A 22,687-nucleotide genomic window follows, 5' to 3' on the forward strand; every position below is an offset into this window, starting at 1 on the left:
CAGAATTATTCCTAAGACTTTTGCTAGGACCATTGGCATAAAAAGCTCTATTTTTGCTACAATTGGATGTGAACATGGAGCTTTGAGGGGCTTTCGCGTGGAAAAAAAAAATTCCTGAGGATGAAGCCACCCAAGAGCAGGTTATAGAAAGAGACCTAATCTGGAGGATAACATTGTTGGAAATCCTTGGATCTGAGATTCAGCTATTCCTGAAACTATTAAGAGAAATAACCTGCCTAAGACAAATAAATTCTGTCCCCTGCCCACATTCTTTTTTCCTTTTATGCTAGTTTGTGTTGGGTTTCTATAATGTAGAATTGAAAGATAGGAACACATCCTCAATTTGTTTATGAACTTTAAGGGGCCAAAGGCCTGATCTTTTTAACTTTACATCTCTTAGCATGGTACCTGGTAAGACAGAGGGTCCTCGAGGTGTGATGATTGATTCATTCAATCTCACTTTCCCTGAGCACCTACAATGAGCTGAGCTAAGCACTGGAACCACAAGGCATAATTAGACATTGTCCTTGCCCTCAAGGAGTTCTGAATTTAGTACAAGAAGGAGGTCTGAAAATGGACACGTTATAATATCACTTGGACTATAATAGAAATCTGAGCAAATTTTTGTGGGATTCCAGAGGGTTGGAGGTTTGGGGAGATGGGACGTGGGAAGGCTTCTCCGAGGAGGTGACATCTGAGTCGAGTTCTTAAAGAACAAATAGAAGTTCCTAGGCAGAGAAGTGGGCATGGGGAAAAGGTGTCCCAGGGATGAGGTATTCCAGGTGGAAAGAACAAGATTATATATTAATAATTATAAAATTAATAAAAAAAAAAAAAAGAAGGGAGAGAGTTGATATTTAAGTTAGTTCACTGCTTCCTAACACTGTTCAACCCAAGCCTTTCTACCTCTAAGCATTGTAAGGGCTGGGCAGGCGGGTTTTGAGGGGGGAGGTGGTTGAGGTGACTGAGGCAGGATTACAGTGATGTTCTGCAAGGAGTCGAGTCCTTGGGCTGCAGAGAGAACCAAGAGTTTCTTAGCCGATCAGGATCCAAAGACCTCGATGTCTGGGGCTGCACAGAGTTCTTGCTTTGACATCTTCTGTGCTGAAACCCTGGTCATCACTCCAGTCGGCCCCATCCCAGGAACTGGCTCACCCTCCACCCAGCCACTCAAACCTAAGCTAGGAGTCATCTGAAACTCTTCACTTCTTTCCTCCTCAAATCCTACACATCAGCAAGTTCTGGTTTTCCCACCTTAAAATGCATCTAGAATCTGGGCTCTTGTCTTGTCTGTCTGTGCTGCTATAACAAAAGACCACAGACTGAGTCGCTTATGAGCAACAAACATTTGTTTCTCACAGTTCCGGAGGCTGGAAGTCCAAAATCAAGGTGCCAGCAGATTTGGTGTCTGGTGAGGGTCTGCTTTCTGGTTCATAGACAGCACCTTCCTGTTGCTTCCCCACATGGTGGAAGGGCCAAACACGTTCCCTCGGGTCTCTCCTATAAGGGCACTAATCCTATCCATAAGGACTCTGCCCTCGTCATCTAATCAACTCCTAAATATCCCACCTCTTAATACTATCACATTAAGCATTAGATTTGAACATATGAAATTTGGGGGGGGCACACATTCATACTGTAGCCTCTGTTCACCCCAATAACCACCACCCTCCCAAAGGTTCATCTGCTCCCTCTCCTGAACTACCATAATAACTCCCTAAGCGGCCTTTCTGCTTCCACTCCTGCTTGCCCATAATCTCACTGTGGATCATCTTTTAAAAACATAAATCAGATCATGTCTTGCTCTTGCTTCTTTGATCTTCATCGACATCTTCCTAGTGCCCTTAGCTTAAAATCCCAATCCTTTGACGTGGCACACAAGGCCCTGAGTAAGCTGGATCTTTTCTCCTTCTCTAAATTCACACCATGTCTCCTAAGTCCTTTCCCACCGCAGGGCCTGTGTTCCCTCTGCCGGGGTCACCTTCTCCCTTGGATATTTAACATTGGCTCTTCACAGAGGCCTCGGGTAAGCATGCCTTCACAGACACCCCTCAAACACTCACATAACCTTCTCAATGTTTTATGTGGCAATGATTGCCACTTATTATTATCTTATTTGTAAGTTGGTTGTTCTTTTGTTTATCTCTCCCTCTGAAGGGCTGGACCTCATCTGTCTAAATTCTCAGAGCCTAGCGCAGTGCCTAACATATTAAGTGTTCATTAAGTAGCTGTTAAATAAAAGATAGAATGCATCATAATGATTTTTAAAGTATTACTGTGTTCCTAAGCACAGGTGCACATACTGGACATACTTTGGAAGGTCTGCCCAGCCTGTAATAACCCTCTTAACTGTGCTCCCCAATTCAGAAGAAATGTCCCTCAGGGCCACTAGGTTACGCACGCCCTTGACCTCTGGCTGCAGTGGGTTGGGCAGCTGACCCAAGCTGGGCCAATCAAAATTGCAGAGAAGTTTGGTTGGGTGTCCTTAGGAGACCTGGGCAGTTGTGACTTCCACTCTATGGGCTGGGGTCGGAGGAGGCTGCTGAGCAGAGAAAGAGAGAGGAGACTGAGCAGACGTGCAAAGAGAAAACGTAATGCGAGACCCAGGAAGAGTTGGATCGGCTTTCTAGGCCCTGATGCCAGTATCTTCTTGCTGCCCAGCTGACCTCCTAGCCCTGGGTTCAGGAAAATATCATCTGCTTGTCCTCCAAATGCCATTCTGGAGTGAAGCCAGTGTGGTGAGGACACCTCAGTCAATTTCATACTTTGCGAAAACAAAGTCACCATCCGCATGTTGGTTCTGTTTTAGCACATGTCACTCTGTGCCATTTTCTCCTCCCATGACGACAGATGACTTGCTCTTCACCTAGAAATTGTATATAAGTGACAAGGTTCTAGAAAAAGAAAATGGAGAACAAGAAAGGAGAGCCCAACACCTTTGCAGCATCCTCTGTAAGGAGAGAGGGCCGTGAGTGAGGAAAGAGCAGGGGAGCCAGGGACGGGGGCTTGCAGAATATGAAATGTCTGGTTGCGAGATAGGAGTTCGGAAGCAGCAGAGTGAATCTCCTCAGGTGATGGATCATTATGCTGAAATCAATCTTCACAATGGAAGACAAAGTTAGCAAAAATGAAATATTCCCTCCGAACTATGGTTTTAAAGTATAGTAGGCTGCTCCACAATTAGTGACAATCGATATCAACTCAGCTTAAGACCATACAATCTCCTCTTAGCCTGACCTCATTAAACCTGATACTAATGAGGGACTAAAGTCCAATGGCCATGGACGGGAGTTTAACATTGCTACAATCACATTGGTTCAAAAGCCCTTTATCAGCAAAGGCATAGGGGAAAATATGTTGGCTCCTTAGCAATGCAACCAGCTGTAAAGTATCTCTCAATGAGTCCACCAAGGTGTGAACATCAAAAGGCCAGCAGGAGCTATTTATATTCAAAAATTATTAGGCATTAGCCGCACAGAGGAATTGCCTCAGAAAATGCACCTGAGTAGATGTTTCCATGGTAAAACCCAGAAAACACTGAGTTCTCTAGAGTAATTTTAATTCTCATGAGAATATGCATCTCTGCTTGGAGTGTCGTCCCTCCTGCCATGTGTACCTGGACGGGGTAGGGAGGGAAAGCGGACTCCAAGGACATGGGAGAGTTGAACATCAGTTACTTTTGTGCACATCAGCAGATCACCTGCTACTTCCACAACAAGCACTTTTAAAGCAGAGGTGAGGCTAGTACACATAGTTCATGTGTGCTTATAAAGACATGTGCAAAAACATCCTGGGGAAGGTTGGCCCCAGGGAAAGCCACGCATCTGCTCTGGCGTCCTGGCCCTGTTGGATTAACGGCCATGAGTCTTGGTGGGGGTGAGTCTCTTTGTCAAAAGACAGAGGTCTTAAGGCCTAGAGCAGTATTTCCCAAACCGAACTCGGCAGGATGTTAGTATGTGTAAGGAGATAAAAGGATTACACGGGCAATGTTTGTGAGATACTGAGCTAAACAAGTTAAATTAAAAATTAAAATGTGTGCATGTGATTTTCATGCATACAAAAATGTATATATATATACACACATAAGGTATAAAGAACAATAAAAACCCAGCTTAACAAACACATCACCAATCCTAGTGAGCCCCCTTGTTGCTCCTCTCTGTTGGTGTCCTCCTCCTTTCCCCAGCGTTACCCGTATTCTGAATTTCATGTTTGAGTTTTGCTTTTTGTAATGGTTCCACGATATATGCATATATCCTTAAATAATACATTTTAAATTTTTTATGCTTTTGAATTAGCTTAAGATAATGGTATAGGGTAGATATTCTCGTGAGACTTGTTCTTCACTCAGGTCTGTGTTTCTGGGCTTCATCCCTGTTGGGACACGTAGCTGTAGGCCACTTTCACTGCCAGTATTCATTCTCTGGAGATATCACAATTCGTTTGCCGAATCTTGTCTGATGGATATTGTGTTGCTTACAGTGTGTTGTTATTACAAACAATGGGGTTGGGAACTTTCTTGTCCATGTTTCCTAGAGCACGTGTACAAGAATTTCTCTAGGGTATATATCTACGAGTAGAATTATTGGTTGTGAGAGTAGGCACATCTTCAACTAAATTTACATAAATGGATAAACCAAATTGTGTCCCAATATCATGATTCCACTTTTCATTCACTGCAACAGGCTTTCATAGTTCATTGTTCCATACTCCCACCAACACTTGGTAACGTCAGAAATGTTTGCAAAATTTCTTCTCACAATTTGTAATTTGTGTTTTTCACTTTCTTAATGGTGTTCTTTCACGAAGAGAAGTTTTACATTTTAATATAGATGAATTTATCAATCTTTTATGTTATGGTTGTGCTTTTTGGATCCAATTTAAGAACTATTTCCCTACCAGAGAGTATAAAGATATTATCCTAAATGTTTTAAAAGTTTGCTTTTCACACTAAGTCTCTAATCTCTGTTTTCATGAATAGATTTTTTACCTCAGGACCTCTCTCAGTTGCTGATACGCACTGCAGACCTCCCTGAAGGGAGACCGAATGCAGCATTTGCAGCGTTTTCCTGTTCTATTAGAACTCGGATTTCTTTCAGAGGCATCTCTAGGGATACCTTGGAACACATTTTTGGGAACCACTGTTCTGTAGCCTAGAAAAGAAAATGAAGCTTACTTTCTACCTACATTCTTGACCAATTCTGGGTTCCTGAATCAATTGCCAGTTCACTTCCTTGTGCTTTGTTTTACTTATTTTGAACATAAAGACCCTACTACCTAAACTAAACATGTAAAAGACAATAAAATGATTAATATGTATGACAACAGCTAGGGTGAAAATATTAATGTGTAAAAAAGGATAAAAATTATTAGCGTATAAATATCCTCCATCTCCTCTTCTCAGTCCATGCCACTTGCTTGGGGATGGGAGTGCCATGTGGAAGATTCTTGCCAGCTGGATTCTGCTGGCAGGCTTTTCCGTTGGGCATTCTGGTCACAGCTGTGCGCAGGGAAGGCGGAGAGGCTAAAATGACATATGCAATGAAGAGCTTGAGAAGAAGGGGTGGGACACAGGGAGCAGGAGAGAAGACAGATACAGACAAACCGTGAGTCCTGGGTGTTGAAGAGAGGTTGGGTGCAGAGTTGAGAGGGAGGAGTTTATAAAGAAAGAGGCCAAAAACAACCACGTGAGAGTGTGAGAGAACTTGAGAGGCACATATAATAGGGGGCTATAAGGAATGGCGCTGTGAATTATAAATTAGGTCTTTCTCAATGCCCTTTAAGAGATACAAATAAATTTCAGAATAACTTTAACTTTCAGTTGCTGGATTTCTTTTTGTTGTGTTTCTTTTACTGTAAAACCGCAGTAAGACTAACCAGATTTGATATTTTTTTAGTCATATGATGTTAGTTGATCATAACAATAATCCAGTGACGTAGGTAGAATAAACATTATTTACTCCCATTTAATGTCTGAGAATACTGACTCAGGGACGTAAAGTGACTGACTAAAGACACAGGCTGAGAGTGTTTAGGACTCACATCCAGACTAACACATGCGCATCTGTGTTCTTCCCGCCATACCACGCAGCCCGTAGGGAAGACTAACACATCGATGCTCTTTCGTGTAAATATTTTTGAAAAAATATTTATACAAATACTAACCATCTCTCAATGAAAAGCCTATTTTTTATTATTGGAGTCTAATGATCACAATGTCACAATTTGAAATGCTATTCAAAGATTACTAGAAATAACCTGTATCTTATATTATTTGGTGAGACGATTTTGTTTAACTCAGCATTTCTCAAGTTTAGCTTACATAATGCTGACAAGACTTTTTAAGTGTGAGGACATTTCCATAGGTAACAGGAATAACTTATTCACAAATTCATAGGCGTGTAGCTCAAACTTTTCTCTATATTCCTAAGAAAATGATGGCCTAATGGCCATGGAAGACGCAACTTGAAATTTGTTTCGAAAAAAATGAAAAAGTTAACCATTTCTAGGGAAATAACCCCCCCAACAATTCAATGAAATAGGACCAGAAGTCTTCATTTTCTGAGGGATGTACTTAATATTATGGCTGAGTGGGTCTCATTTTTCCATTTCACAAAATACGTATGTACATTAATGTGTATTCTCATTTGGCTGAAAAAGGTCTATCCTAAAACTGGAAATGAACATAACTTTATTTCCTGGTGTCACAGGGTGGTGACAAAATATTTCAGGAGCAGGAAGCATTTGAAGTGATGATTATTATTTTAGTAGCATAAAGTCTCTTCTACTTCTAACAATTAATTTTCACCACTTCCAGCTGAAGTTATAGCTTTGCCTTTTTTTTCTTTTTTTTTTTTTGTTGACTGCTGGGTTTTTTTTCCTTCCATAATGTAGTGGGAGTCCATTTCCTACCATCCTGGCTGCCGTGTGTGTCATTCTGCAAGCCCAGAGGGTTCTTAAACTAAACCTTCCTCCTTAATAGCATGGCTGTCATGGGCTCCATCATCTCCTCTAATGAATGAAGTAAACCTGTGAGCATGCACACCACCACGAAATATATAAAGTCAGATCTGTGGTCCTGATACAATAGCAACAAAGGTGATTAATAGTTTGTTTTAATGAGGGAACTGGTATTTAATAAGTTATTGATTTTTCTTAGCATCTTACTAAAATGCTTTGGAATGTGAAAAAAATCCTCCACTCATATAAGGCAGTATTGATTAAATATGAATTCATACATTGGGATTCTGGATGCTTTGTTATCTCAGGGCCAGTGCATATTACCTGATTAGTATTGATTGCACTGTAGCCATCAGTGAATTCTCAAGGCATTTACTCAAGGAAGAATGAATTGTTTCGTGTGACCCTGAAATCACTTGCAGAAGATCCAGAGAAAGTTGGGTTGTTGATGACTGAGAGCAAGTGGCCATGGATTTAATTCACTGAACTGGATTTAATTTGGTCCAATGGTTTCCATGTTATTGTTAAGCTCAGGAGATGTTCTCTGTTACTATTCTTTTGCTTCATTTTGCTCACATATTTTTCTCTGCCAGGCATATTCATTCTCTTATTTTCTGCTTTGCAAACTCCTACTTGTCTTCCAGGATCCATTTCAAAGTCATCACCTCCGTGGCCTTGTTCCTGATTCCCTCGGGAAGATTTTGTCCCCCTGGGTCTTCTCACCACCTTTGTTGTACGTAACACTTCAGCACAGAGTGATACATGCCAGTGATTATATTTTATGATCTTGTTCCCCACTGAACCACGAGCCCGTTTTGGACAGGGCTGTATATTCTATTTCATGACTTGCTTGCTCCTATTGACAGCCACTATCCAAGAGGAAGGTGCATGCTTGGCAAGGTGTAAACACCTGTGCTGCTACACATTGGCTGGGTATCTCTTTGCAACACTCAGAATCTGAAGCTTCTGGCCCAACAGGATTGAAATGGGCTTATGCTGCCTCAGAGTGGAGTTCCAGGTACCAGTGTACCAAGCACCTGGCACCCACCCCCCCACCACTGTTTGTAGAGTGCTCGTATGGGTGACACTCTGTGCTCCACACTTGAAATACAAAATCTCATTCATTTCTTACTGTGGAGTGAGATCATTGTTATGTTCTCCGTTTTACAGATAAAAAAAAGTGAGGCATAAGAAATAATTTTCCCAAGGTCACATCACTAGTAAACGGTGACTCAGGGAGTCAAACCAAGGTCTGCTTAACTCCAAAGCCTGTATCTCTAGAGTGTGACATAAGACATTCCGGGAAAGGCCCACTCAAACCAGAAACCTAAACTTTTACCCATAGAGATTAATTCTGAGGGGGTCTTGAAGGCTTTACAGGGGGAGCAAGCACTGGGAAGGTTAATGAAACACACTCAAAGGAAACAGAGTAATATTAGACAGTATTAGAATAGTCGGTGAACCATAATGCTCTAAGTTCTTACCAACTAATTTCTTAACATGGAGCAGTTGACAATTAGAAAGGCTTTCCCTTTAGGACTGGTTCGTGTGGGAAAGAGACACAGAGGGGGAGTCCACCAGGAGCCTCAGGAGAAAGAGGATGTCTTAAGTGAGGTGCCACGAACAGTGTGGGGATGGGGAGCGGGCCATCCAAAGAGGCAATTAGGAAATGCTCTGTGAGAATTTACAAACAACACCACCGACTAGAAATCTGCTGTGGTGATCCTTAACAACATCAGTGACAAAACGCTCCTTCCCAAAGAGGCACGCCATTGCTGCCGAGCCCCCACCTCGGTTTCCCACTGGGCCAGCCTTGGCGTGTGGGCCCCAGGATCACACCTGCTCTCTGTACTGGAGAGAACAGCAGAAGCATCTGAGTTCTGCCTTTTTTGCTTTTATAGAGGCTCTGACCAGCACCAAGGTGATGGTGCTACTTTGAGTAGATCAAAAGGAGGGGAGAAATGCGATCCCCAGCTAGAACACTGTATTGGTTTCCTATTGCTGTAATAAATTACCACGAACTTAGTGGCTCGAAATAACACAATTGTATTTTCTTATGGTTATGGAGGTCAGAAGTCTGAAAGGGTCTCATGGGGCTAAAATCAAGGTGTTGGCAGGATTACACTTTGTTGGGGAATATTCTAGGGAAGAGCCCACTTCCTTACCTTTCCTGTGTTTAGAGGCTGCCTGCTTTCCTTGGCTTGTAGCCCCTTCTTCCCTCTTCAAAGTGAGTGGTATAGCATCTTCCACTCTCTCTCTGACTGTGATCCTCACTCTCCAGTCCCTCCTTTACTTATAAGGACCCTTGTGATTCCATTGGGCCTCCTGGATAGTCTAGGATAATCCCCCATCTCAAAATCCTCAGTAACAGCTGCAAAGTCCCTTTTGCCATGTAAGGTGCCATATTTACAGGTTCAGGGGATTGGGAAGTAGATGTCTTTAAGGTGCATTTTTCTACCTACCACAAGTATGCTAGAGTGGAAATTAGAGATCAGGAGATGGAGTTCCAATCTTGGTTCCGCCATTGAGAAGCCGCATGCCTTGGGGCAAGTCTCAGCTCCCTGGGCCGTTGATTCCTCGGGGGTCTCTATGTAGACCCTGCTACGATATTCTCTTTGAGGAGCAGGGCCTTTACCTCAACACAGGGAGACATGGCTCCTGCTAATTAAAAGCCAGACCTGTTTTACACTCCTGCAAATGACACCCCAGCATTTATTTAAGGCCCCTTCTGAACATGTCATTAGTCCTTCTAATGGCATTTGGGCAGGTTCTCGGCTGATTTCAGCTTACTATCCTACATTTACTTACACTGTGCCTACAGAGCATGTAAGTTTTCAATTTCTCACTTTAAATGGGGGACTCCAGTTCTATAGCGTGGCTGATGCATTAAATATCCACAGCCAAATTGCTTAATGCCCAGGTTTTTTATCCCCTTCAAATTAAAGCTTTTAAAACACCCAGACTCCATGCTGGCTGAATGACACACACAGACTTTCTGCCGGCTCTGGGGGGCAGGCGATACTGGTTCCTGTCAAGTTCTAAATCTGGATGCTTTTTTTATAGTGGAACAACTAAAAGGAATTGCTGCCTTATGATATATAACTACTACTTATTATAGATTGATCCATTTTGCAGCAGGGAGGTGGAAGGCAGGGAGCTGTAGGAAGAACAAGAACCAATCTTAGACCTGAGAGAAAGTAACCTTCTAATTGCCTTTTCCATGACAGCATCATAAGCTTCTTTATGGCAGCTTTATTTCACAGTGACCTGCCACACTGCTGTAATTTTCCTGGTGTCACTCATGCAGGTTTAAAAAATGATTGGTTTTATGGCTTTTATTTGGGAATTTGTCAAGGTTTCACATTTGTGGAAGCCTTGAAGCAGTGGCCCGATAGTCCATAATTTGGTGTTTAAAGGGATAATGGTGGGTAACCTGCTTGGGCCCACAGGTGCCCACAGTGATCACATCCTTACGCCTGGCGGGGAAATCTCCATAATTTCTTTTATGCTCCTGTAAACCTTTGCCGTCAGAAAACTCCATCCCAGGTTCCAAAAGACTCCTGGCATCCTGAGATGGGAGAAAAGCCTCTCAAGCTTCACGATCAGGTTGATATTTAAACCTAATTCCCGTGAAATGGACTTCAGGTGCTAGTAAACCCAGACTCGGGTCAGCGTATTCAGCGATTGGGATTTACGTACTCCTTTTATGACTCACGGTCTGGAAACGAAAAGTACTAGACTCTGAGTCTCCTCTCTCCCTCTCTCTCTCCCTCCCTCTCTCTCTCTCTCTCTCTCTGTCTCTCTCTCCCCTTCCCTCTCTCCCTCTCTCTCCCCCTCCTCCCTCCCTCCCTCTCTCTCCCTTTCTCTCATCTCAAGGCTCCTAACAGATGTTTTTAAAGCCTCAGTTTCGAGGACTGTTTTGGCCTCCTGCCACTGTGTGTACTCTTAGGTTTAATGAAAATTGGTGCCTCCCAGGGGGGACAGACTACTCTTGCAGTGCAGTTGCTCGTTCCCTCTCAGCCAGAACACACTGGGCCAGCGATGTTGTGTGTAAACACACGCACACACACCTGCTTCCTCCCCAGCTCCCTTCTCCCTGGGTCGCCTGGGTTGGCCTCAGTTTGGTGCATACCTGCTGCTGTTTATCACAGTTGGCGTCTTCCCCCCTCAGTGGGCCTCAGCAAAGCCCGGGCTTATTTGAGCAGCGGGCGATTTCTCTGAAGTGACCTCCGCCGAGTGGGAGATTTATGGTGGCGTTTGCTTTCATGATGCGTCGAGGCTGCCTCGTGAGCTCACTGCGTGGCTGTCAGAGGAAGAGCAGAACGCGTCCCTGAGTAAGCCTCCAGTATTGTCTTTGAACATATGTTCTTGATTAAATGAGAAGAGGAAAGTCTCTTCATTTTTCCCATTTGGAGGTTAAAGTGGAGGGTTTGTCTAAAAACAGATTGCAGTAAATTGTGGGTTTATTTGAACAGTATGTCAACATTATTCACTCATGGAAAAAAAAAATTTCCAATTGATAGGTTTCTTTTAATTACCTCATCCTGAAAGCTGCTCTCAACAAACAGCAAATATTTCAGAAGCTGTTTGGATAAATCTGGAAATGTTGAATTACTGGAAACCTGCTGAGAATAATACCTTTGAAAATGTTTCCATAGTTCTGAGTATAAGAAAACTTGATTAGAAAACAGCTTGTCTCTGAGCAAACCAGGTATTGCCTTCTGTGATCTTGCTGGCCTCCTTGTAAAAACGGCTTGCAAGATTCTTGCCTAATACTCATCACGCCACCCTGAAAAACAGGTACCTTTTTGGGACTGGGTATTACTGTCTGTCATTCAGGATAGAGTGACCTTGTTTAACCCCACTTCAATACTGTCTTCCTCTTGGGTTCTGTCTAGGAGACACAAAAGCTAAATGAGAGAAGGTTCAGTCATTGAGTGAGTTCTAGGCAAGCCCAAAGAGCTCTTCTAGCAAATCCAGGCCAAAGTACGTTTCATCAGATAATGTTCTTTGACTTCATGGCTTGATCTTGACTAGATGCAAAAATGGTCTGCTGGACACAACCATTCCTAGAATCCAAACCTGTTTGAGGGGATGAGGGAGGCAGCTGAGGAGAAGACAAAGAGACTCATATATAAACCGAGGACCCTTATATGCATATACCCTTAGATCCATGTCCTTTTGTAACTTCCTTTTGAAAACTGCTTGTGATGTTTACTCTGTGTGTATGTGTGTGTGTGTGTGTGTGTGTTGAAGGGATGGGTGGACTGGTGGGAGGAGGGCTTATAGGGCCTATAAATGAGGTGTTGGGGTAGATTTGGGGCCTACACACCGAGTCATTCTGGGCCTCAAGTCTTTGGATGCATCCCATACTTGGGGTAACAGTATATGCAGCAGCACATAGTATTGAGTTTATTCCTTAGGAAACTTATAAACTGAGTATCTCATTAAGGGTATTTCATCTGAAATGAACATATGCAGGGCTGATCTCAGGACTGTTATATGAGCTGGTAAAAATACACTAGTTGTTAAATATTGAAATCTCTACCAGTTGGTAAATCACTGCCTGAGACCCACTGAGTGCCCTACCAGCACCCCAGGAGTACTCCAGCCTTCACTTCTAGGACCACCCACTCTGATCCCCCTTAAATCCAGCAACTATAGAGTTAGGCCTAGCATTGTGGGGACCTCCAGGACCTGATCTGGCTCTACGGCTGGCCTGTGAGCCTCACCGGTAGACAGGAATTCTGAATGCCAGCGCTGGGTGGATGTGTGATTGCAGTAGCCTGAGCCTGAGAGAGACTGTTCTGTGGCCTGTCCAGATGTTGGCCCTCTGGGCAGCCAGAGTCCCCAGCTCCCTTGGCCACAGAGTGGGTCTACACAGAGGAGGTCAAACAACAGAGACTTGCCGGGGCAGTCCTCCCAGTCACACCAACAAAAATCACTTTTTAAAAGAAGTTTTGAGCCATTTCGGAAATCAAAGCTTCTTTCTTCCTACCCTTGCAACTCTTTCCCTCCATGTACAGTGTGAAGTCCAGCAGCCTTCACCGTGGAGACCAGTTCAGGAACAGAAGATGTAATTCTAGTCCCAGCTCCAACACTTAATAACTGCATGACCTTGGGCAAGGGACTTAACCTCTTTACACTGTAGTTTTCTCATCTGTAGAGTATTGATGTTGGACTGACTTGATTTCTTCCAGCTGTAACAACAAATAATTTTGAGTCCTTAAATTTCTGTTTGCTAGCCCATTCACCCACCCTATCAATGGATATGTCACATACACTTCAAGACGATAGAAAGGAAATATTGTCTGTTAACTAATAATGTTTGAATACAAGTTAAGGTAGGAACAATACAAATTATCCAATGCAGTCTGAATGAGGGTGTTGACCTACACAGGATGAGGCTGGCTTGCTCCTCCCCTGCTCACCATGTTGGTCAACACAGGCTAGCTCTCCAGCTGAGCTCAGCTGATGGAGCTGCATGCTAATGGAGCCACAACCACTGATTCAATTCCTGCTCATCTTTAAATAGATGGCTTTAACCATCTTTAAAATGTGTGTTGTGGATCATCTAGGGTCCCTAAAAAGTATATTGAGATTATTTTCCCTAATAATAATAAAAAGAATGGATTTGCATTGACCCATCATTATTAATAGGGGAAATAATCTCAGCATACAAGCAACAATTACATATAGTTGACTTAGGGTGGCATGATATTAATGGTACATATTTGCAATGTTTTTGATTTCTTGACTCATTTTGAGTATTGGTAGTTATAATTTATACATTATGATATTTCCTCATGATTTTAAAAAAGTTATAGTGTCTCAAATTGCAATTTTTTTGTATCTTGGGGGTAAGTTTAGGAGAAGGAAAGGTTCCACCTCTTTAGAATAAATATCAATTATAACTTAGGAGCTAACATACAGACATGCATTTTATGGATTTTTATTATCAACCTATTCCCTACATGAAGATTATGCGTCATCATGTAACATTAAAAGCATCAATGAGGATGACTAGGATTAAAACACTGTGATACCTGCTATTGTTTGCTGTTGGGAGGATTGTTTCAAACTTGTTAAGGACAGAAGAATTTATAGATCTATGTGTGACTCAGCAGTTTTCTGAGAAATGTAAGTTCTGGCCTGGCCTATATGTCTACGTGATTCAGTGCCATGGTCTTGATAGACAAACGGTTGTGGTGGTTTTTTGGGCTACCCTTGTTGGTTTTTAAGAAAGTAACTTCTTGGCTGGGCGCGGTGGCTCACGCCTGTAATCCTAGCACTCTGGGAGGCCAAGGCGGGTGGATTGTTGAGCCCAGGAGTTCGAAATCAGCCTGAGCAAGAGCGAGACCCCGTCTCTACTAAAAATAGAAAGAAATTAATCCGACAACTAAAAATATATAGAAAAAATTAGCCGGGCATGGTGACGCATGCCTGTAGTCCCAGCTACTCGGGAGGCTGAGGCAGAAGGATTGCTTGAGCCCCGGAGTTTGAGGTTGCTGTGAGCTAGGCTGACGCCATGGCACTCTAGCCCAGGCAACACAGTGAGACTCTGTATCAAAAAAAAAAAAAAAAACTAACTTCTTAAACTGCATTCTCATTTCATTCCTCTATTTCATTTTGGCTTCCTTTCTTATACCCGTAAACAAAAATCCTACTAGGCTTGAACTTCATTCAGTCTTAGGAATTGCAGCCAGCTTTTTTGACAAGCAACACTGCAAACACTTAATAAAAGAATTTAAGCTGAGGAATTTAATAGTCTTGAATTAGGAAATCCTAGAGTTTGTCCCTATTAAACATCCTTCTTAATTTAAGAGCTAAAAAATTGACAAATGACACTTCCAGATGATGGACTAAATTCAAGATCTACAAATAATTGCCAAAGTTCAACATGAATAAATGAATGTTCCTTCAGTAATTTAACCTCTATCAGGGTCTCAGCTGAGGATTTGTTAATCATTGTTGTGATAATGTTTTAGGTTTGGTCCAGGCTTTCCTATAATGCCAAACTTACCAACTCACGACTTTACCTCCTTCACATGTGCGCGAAAGAACCTACAAGACCCTGTGGTAAAATCAAAGCCTAATCCTTCGAGGCTTAGCAATGAAGAAGGAATCTGCACCTTGGGAGGGACAGCTCAGCATTATGGCCAGCACTTGTTCCCAAGATTCCTCTTCCCGTTGGGCATTTCTTACTTCCTGTGCTGTTGGCGCCACACTAGTCCTTGTAGGACACTCCTCCAACAATGCTCAGGCCCACAGGTGACTCGACTGTCTCCTTAGTTTTTCAAGACACACACAGCATGACTGGGACCAAACTGGAACTTTTAAACAAAATTTTTAGGCATCAAAAGGTTCAGGATAGCAAAAGGGATATACATGCTAAGGGTAACATAGAAACAGATGATCTGGTTTGCAAGATTCAGCTGTTCACCCTGTTTCTACCTCCACTGGAGGAAATCTTCAATCTCCACCACTTCATCACTCTCTGGGAGATACTGGGTTCCCAATGCCTACCCCTTCAGCAGACATTCAACCCCTCCCCTGCAGAGCCTTGTTCCATGACTCCCGCAACATCAGAATGCACCTGGATTGGCTCAGCGGCCCCAGGAGACACGCAGGAGGAGAAGGGGTGTTGATGTTTGGGCACTGTAGGAAAGTCAGGACCAAACCCCAAATGCTTTCTTCTAGTGATGATTCTTACCCTTTTTCGTGTTTAGAACATACTTGCAAGTGTTAGGGCATTTGTCACTGGATGAAACTGAAAATTAACGGGTCAGTAACAATTATAAAACAATCATTTCTATAATCTGTAACAGCTTATACTAGTTATGTTTTATCACTTTGTTACTGTTGAGTACGATAATGTATTGATCTGACTTATTCTCTTCAGGCCTCTGAAGACAAATGCTCCCTCGTTCTAGGAAACACCTTTTTCTTCTGGTTTGATGTCACCACCACCTCACGTCCATCCTAGCAAGTTGTCCGTGTTCTACATCACGTTGCTTTTGCCCATTGAGCTCCATGGTCCATCTGATGGATGTCCTAAGAACAGGCTTCATACTCAGGTGTCACCAAAATAATTTGCACAATGTTCAAATTTTGCTAGCACACTTTTACAGCTTCCTCTGACATACCAAAGTGCCACAGGTCCCTGGTTGGCAATCATTGTATGTGTATTAGGGTAAGTTGAACAAGATCAGAATTTTCATACTACATATTTATGACTAATCTTGTTATATAAACTTGCTTTTGGTATGCATATATAGGTATATGAAAAGATATTTGCATTTAAATTTCCTCCATGCATGTGAATTTAGATGTATGAATTTAGGGATGTGTGTGTATGTTTTGAACAAACAATATGGTGAGGAATTCTGGCCAAAATACAAAGATCTATAGACAACTTTCTCACTGTGGGCCCTTGGGCGTTGTAGTGTTGTGACTACTTCAGAACAAAGGGAAATGTTCTGCTATGAATTTCCTGTTCCTGGAAAACTACGCCGTGGAAAAAAAATCTCTTTTTCCCTCTTGAGAACTATCTGTGTGCCAAAGTAAGAAAAAGCCCTCAAAAGGATGACTCAAGCTTCCCCCCACATCTTCTCTCACCCCCAAAGTCTAATAATTCTACAAAAGAAAAAACGGAAGAGCACTTGTCACTAAACTTCTCAGCACTTTAAAATAGCCAGACGCACTGCCTGCAACTATGTCAAGTTTGGACTCACACCAGCCGTGAAAATACTCTTGTCTTTTTTTAGGAAGTCAATTGCATACACATTACAAAGAATATTCTGAAAAGTGGCTGGCTTTTTGCTTTGTCTGAACGGCTCGCGCGTCAGCTTTAACCATGTTCTGAGCCCATAAACACGTTCTTCAGCTCGCCAAGCTTCCCAAGCTCTGCACGGTTGCCAGCGTGGCGTCGTTGTATCAGTCGGTTGCTAGGAGGGCAAGACCGCTGAATCCTAGGCTTGGAAGGGATATTCAGATGGTTTATGTAATGTCCTTATTTTATAAATGAGGAGATTGAAGCTCAGAGAGACCACAGGCTGGAGGCCATGAGCCGATCTAAAATAGACTGAGAGCTGGTTGATTTCACTTACTCAGTTGAGTCAAGGCTATAACTCCTGCACCACTAGCGCAGCCCTTTGAACACTGCCAGGTGCCATGTAAATGCAAGGTATCCACAGAAGGCTAAAGCCGCCAGAAGTTTGACTGCTTCTAATGAAGGTTTTAGGGGAAGAGGAACTCTTTGCTTCAGGCAGCCCCCTCTGTCCCTTACTTCTAAGACAGCTGAGAAAATACAAACACCCTCGAGCCTCATTATTAAAAGTCTGTGATAATTTAAATGTGAGCATGTAATTCTTTTTTTTTTTACTCATCATAATTCTTATAGAATAACAATTTCAAAATAAGCATTTGTTTTCAAAATGTTGAGTATTTATAAGAGGAATTTTGTCTAAAATCAGTAGTTCAGAAAATGAAGGATTTTACTAAAATGGCTTCATCCCCTAGGTTCAGCATCTTACGTGACAAAGAAAAGAAAATATAGTGCTTATGACATATTACCGTGCAACTTCTGAGACCCATGGAGTTGTGATGGTTTTCATTCATTTCATTCACATTAATCTTAGTTGTTATCCTTCCTTTAACACAGGCTGGATTGTTTGCGATTGTGATCACACAGAAGTGACAACATAAATGATCCACTCTCTTGATTCTGTAACTAGCTCTCACACACTGCATTGTTCTGGTAAACCCTCATTTACCTCTCACCCCTCTCTCAGTGCATCCAAATTATGGAGGTTCAAGGATGCATTATTTTCTCAAGAAAGTCAGAAATCCACCAGAAGTGGATGAAATCTATTATATGCAGAACCACTTTCTTTATGACAACCCTACTCTTTCCAGGCTTGATCTTCCTTTCTAGAATTTGAAAGAAATTCAAGAATGTCACTGAAAAAGAGTCTGCACTTGTGAAATATAAGTGATATAAACTTCAGAACTTTGCATGGAGAAGCATGAAAAACAGAGGAAAAGAGAGATAGTTCCTTGTCTCCCAAGGGTGTTCCAGTTCCCAGAGCACTACGCAGCTCTTAGTATCCTAGTGAATTTTCCTTTTAGGTAAAAGATAGCTCAAATCGGTGTCTCTTATTTAAAACCAAGATAGCCTTGACTAGGACAGAGAACTGTCCAATTTTGTAGTATTTCCTGCTCATGCATTTGTTTATGTTGTGAGAGGAGGTGGAAACAGGGGTAATGGAGAGGGGGTTACTGCACTGGTCAGGGTTCTGAGTTGCAGACAACAGCCTCCACTAGAGTCAGTCTGAGCAGGAAAGGATGTATTAAAGAGTATTAAATAGTTCACAGGATCTCTAAACAGAGCAAGTCTTAGAAGCTTACATAACTGAGAACAGATCAGGCAAGTATAACAAATCCAGAAGAATTGCCCAATTACACCATGGGATTGCTTTAGAGGTACCTGTGATGTTAGGAACTGGATGGCAGACATGCTTTCACAGCTACCCCAGGAAAAGCCAAATGCTTCTTCTACCGTGTTTATTGGAAAAGCCTGTCTTGCTGAGAGTTTAGTCACTGCCTCAAGTTACTCATTTCTACCTCCAATTTGCTAGTTGGGGGATTTGGGATGGGGGGACAATAGAATGTAGGTCACATGCAGAATCCTAACTACATGAAAGTATGGGAAATGTAGGGTTTTTTTTTGTTTTTTTGTTTTTGTTTTTGGAGAAGTCAAGGCTTTTAATTTACCCATCATCTGAATAACAGTGTACATTGTACCCAGTAGGTAATTTTTCATCCTGCACCCCCTCCCAACCTCTGCCTTCTGAGTCCGTAATGTCCATTAAGTCACTCTGTATGATCATGCCTACCCATTGCTTACCTCCCACTTATAAGAGAGAACATGCAGTATTTGGTTTTTGGATCCTGGGTTACTTCACTTAGAATAATGGTCTCCAATTCCATCCACATTGCTGCAAAAGACATTATTTCATTATTTTTAATAGCCAAGTAGTATTCCATGGTGTATATATATGCCATATTTTCTTTACCACTCATCAATTGATGGGCACTTAGGTAAGCTCCATATCTTTGCCTTTGTGAATTGTACTGTGATAAACATACAAGTACATATGTCTTTTTGTTATAATGACTTCTTTTCCTTTGGGTAGATCCCTAGGAGTGGGATTGCTGGATCATATGGTAGGACTACTTTTACTTCTCTGAGGAATCTCCATAGTTTACCATAGAAGTTGTACTAATTTACATTCCCTCCAAGAATGTATAAGCTTTCCCTTTTCACTATATCTCTGCCAATGACTGTTGTTTTTTGACTTTTTAATAATGGCCATTCTAATAAAGGTAAGGTGGTATCTCATTGTGTTTTTAATTTGCATCTCCCTGATGGTTAGTGATATTGAGCAATTTTCATGTGTTTGTTGGCCATTTGTATATCTTCTTTTGAAAAATATCAGTTCACTTCTTTTGCCGACTTTTTAGTGGAGTTATTTATTTTTTTCTTGCTGATTTGTTTGAGTTCCTTGTCGATTCTGGATAATAGAACTTTGTTAGATGTGTGGTTTGTGAATATCTTCTCCCTTCAGGAGATTGTCTATTTATTCTGTTGATTATTTCTTTTGCTGTGCAGAAATTTTTAGTTTAATTAAGTATCATTTGTTTATTTTTGGAGTTTTTGTATTTGCTTTTGAGGTCTTAGTCAAAAATTCTTTGCCTAGGTCAATGTCCAGAAGAGTTTTTCCTAAGTTTTCTTCTAGAATTTTTTTGGTTTCAGGCCTTACATTTAAGTCTTTAATCTACCTTGAGTTAATTTTTGTGTATGGTGAGAGACAGGGATCCAGTTTCATTCTTCTGCATGTGGCTCTCCAATTTTTCCAGCACCATTTATTGACTAGGGGGTCCTTTGCCACTGTATGTTTTTGTCTGCTTTGTCAAAGATCAGTTGTTTGTAGGTGTATGGTTTTATTTCAAGGTTCTCTATCTTGTTCCATTGATCTATGTGTCTACTCACATACCAATACCCTGCTGTTTCAGTTACTATGGACTTATAGTATAATTTGAAGTCATATAATGTGATGCCTCCAGATTTGTTATTTTTGCTTAGGATTGCTTTGGCTATTTGGGTTTTTTAAAAATTGGAATTTAGGATTGTTTTTTCTAATTCTGTGAAAAATGATGTATTTTGTTGGGAATTGCATTGCATCTGCAAATCACTTTGGGCAGTATAGAAATTTTAACAGTGTTGGTTCTTCCAATTGATGAGCATGGGAATGCAGTTCTTTTTCTTTCTAGCCTGAAGTAGTATAGGAAGGCAGAGTAGGAGAGGGTTGGAAAGGGTATTGAGTGAACAAATGTATAGTATCTTCCTCAATTTTCATCACTGTGTTGTGGAGAAAGAAAAATGGAATTCTCCAGATGTCTTTCAGACTACCAGAACTATATGCATAATTACATCTCTATTAGGAGAATAGAGAGGAGAGGGGTAGAGTGTAGACCCAGTAAACTATAGATTTGCAATGGGAATAATGTAGTTTTGACATATATTGACATATTTTTCTTTTTTGTACTTCCTTTTGAGTGATCTTTCTCATTCAGTTAGAGATGCCTATTATGTAATAAATGATCAGGACTGTTGGAGTATAAAAGAAAAGAAAGTGTCGATATTTATTTTTTACTCCCTAAGTAAAATTCAAATCCAAAGAAAGACAATAGCATTGAACACTAGCCTTTGCTAAGAGAGAAAAAGAGTTCTTCTTTTAATCTCAGACCTTTATTTCACATACCAAAATCCAACTTGGATTAGAGGTTGTCTACAAGCATAGTATAGAGAGGACAGAAGATAAAAAAAAAAAAATGTTTCTACCAGATAGGAAGAAGCAGTAGAATGCCATCCTCTGTGAGAAGAAGCAAAGAGATTTGGAAGGAATTCAGTCAGGTCGAGGATACTGTTTGGGTCCCTGGAAAGGCACCTCCAACGTTCTGGGCCTCAGCCAAAGTGTGAAGAAGAGGAGGATAGAAACCACAGAAAGTTTAGGGTCAAGAGAGTCCAAGAATGTCTGAGCTAATGATGATGTCCAGATAGATTGGCCTGAGATGGTGCCTAGTAACAAATATTCCGTCTTTGACCAAACCTGGTCAGGCTCCTCTGAGCCACCTTTTAAACTAGGCCTTGACCTTGGTCCCCATCCTGTCTTTGGGCTGCCCAGCCTAGTCTTAGCAAAGAGTCTTGCTAAATTAACCCCTACCTTCAATATCTGATCAAGTTCCTCATCCCTTACCTTTGATGTGTAAGTTCTTGGCTTTCTTTTGGCAAGAACCCTATTAGGCCTGTTTAGCAAGAATCCCCATACCCTTAAAATGTCTCTTTTTAGTAGTCTTCCACCCACTGATTCCTTCACTTTGCTCATTGGCCGTAAATCCCCAGCTGTCTTTGCCATATTCAGAGTTGAATGCAATCTCTTTCTCCTATTGCAATAGACATGATCCCTCCTTGAACAAAGTCTTCCTTACCCCTTTAACAAGTGTCAGAATAACTTTTCTTTAACACTGGTCCTCAGCATCTCCATGTGGTATGTAGGAGACCCCAGGGTTCCACGTGAACCTGAAAGGGGTACACAGAAGTTTCTGTATAATGAAACAACAAATCTTCAGCACCTAGGACAAGACAAGGAGGTCACAAAGGGAGGAAGTTTCATAACTGTAGGCAAGTGACAGGGACCCCAGAGTCCAGCAGTGGGCTCCAGCAGAATCCCCTAGAGACCAAGCAGGATTAGCCACACCCTGGTGGACACCAGCAGAGGGCACTCAGAGACCAGAACAACAAAGACCAGCTACCTGGAAGACCAGAACTCCCTCTTCCACCCTCCTTGACTCACTAGAAGCCATCTTGGGAAGGAAGGGAGATTTGGAAAAATCAGCACTAACAGGGGATTAAACTTTGAATTGACTGGATATTTATCTCCAAAAGAATAAGTTAAACTGAAAGATATTTTCCTAAAAGAAGAAAAGACCAAGGTTTAAGTTTTTTTTAAATTATCTCTGCTACCGAATGGGAATGGGTCCCCAGAGCAAGTTGCGATACATAATAGAAAATAAGAGAGAGCTACAATTTTTTGCACATCTGAGTTGTAATGTTTATATTTCATCCTCCCTGAGTGCAGACTGAGAAAACTGTAAGCTCTGTTGGAGCAGCATCTGGTGATGGTTTGGAAATGGCTTGATAGTGTGATGAGAATCTAGAAAGGACGAAGAGAGTTAGAAAAGGACAAATATAGTCCTTTCCAATCCCTGGGAGGTAAGATTGGCTTTGCAAGGATTCCTGGGTTTCTGGTGGGCTTAGAGAAGACCCAAAACCTGTTCAGCTGGTTGAAGAGACTCAGTGCCCAAGCCAAGGGAGTGGATGGTTGGGTGGGGTGTGGACATACCTCCACAGGACCCTCAACACCAGCAGGCTGCAGAAGAGATGCCCTGCTGGACACTCAGGACCACTCTCCTGTGGCATGAGAGACCCATCTGCAGACACGGCCAGTTCCAAAGACCAGCCAGCTAAGGGGACCAACAGAGAGCAGACCACAGGGCTTCCCAACGGTAGATGTCCGCCAGATGCCCCAGGATCAGAGTGGCTACCAGAAGCTCCTCTCCCAGAGATGAGAGGACTTGACTGAGCATTTATGCAAAAGAAATT

This window comes from Propithecus coquereli, unplaced genomic scaffold, assembly GCF_000956105.1.
Source record: "Propithecus coquereli isolate 6110/MARCELLA unplaced genomic scaffold, Pcoq_1.0 Scaffold195, whole genome shotgun sequence".
Lineage (NCBI taxonomy): Eukaryota > Metazoa > Chordata > Mammalia > Primates > Indriidae > Propithecus > Propithecus coquereli.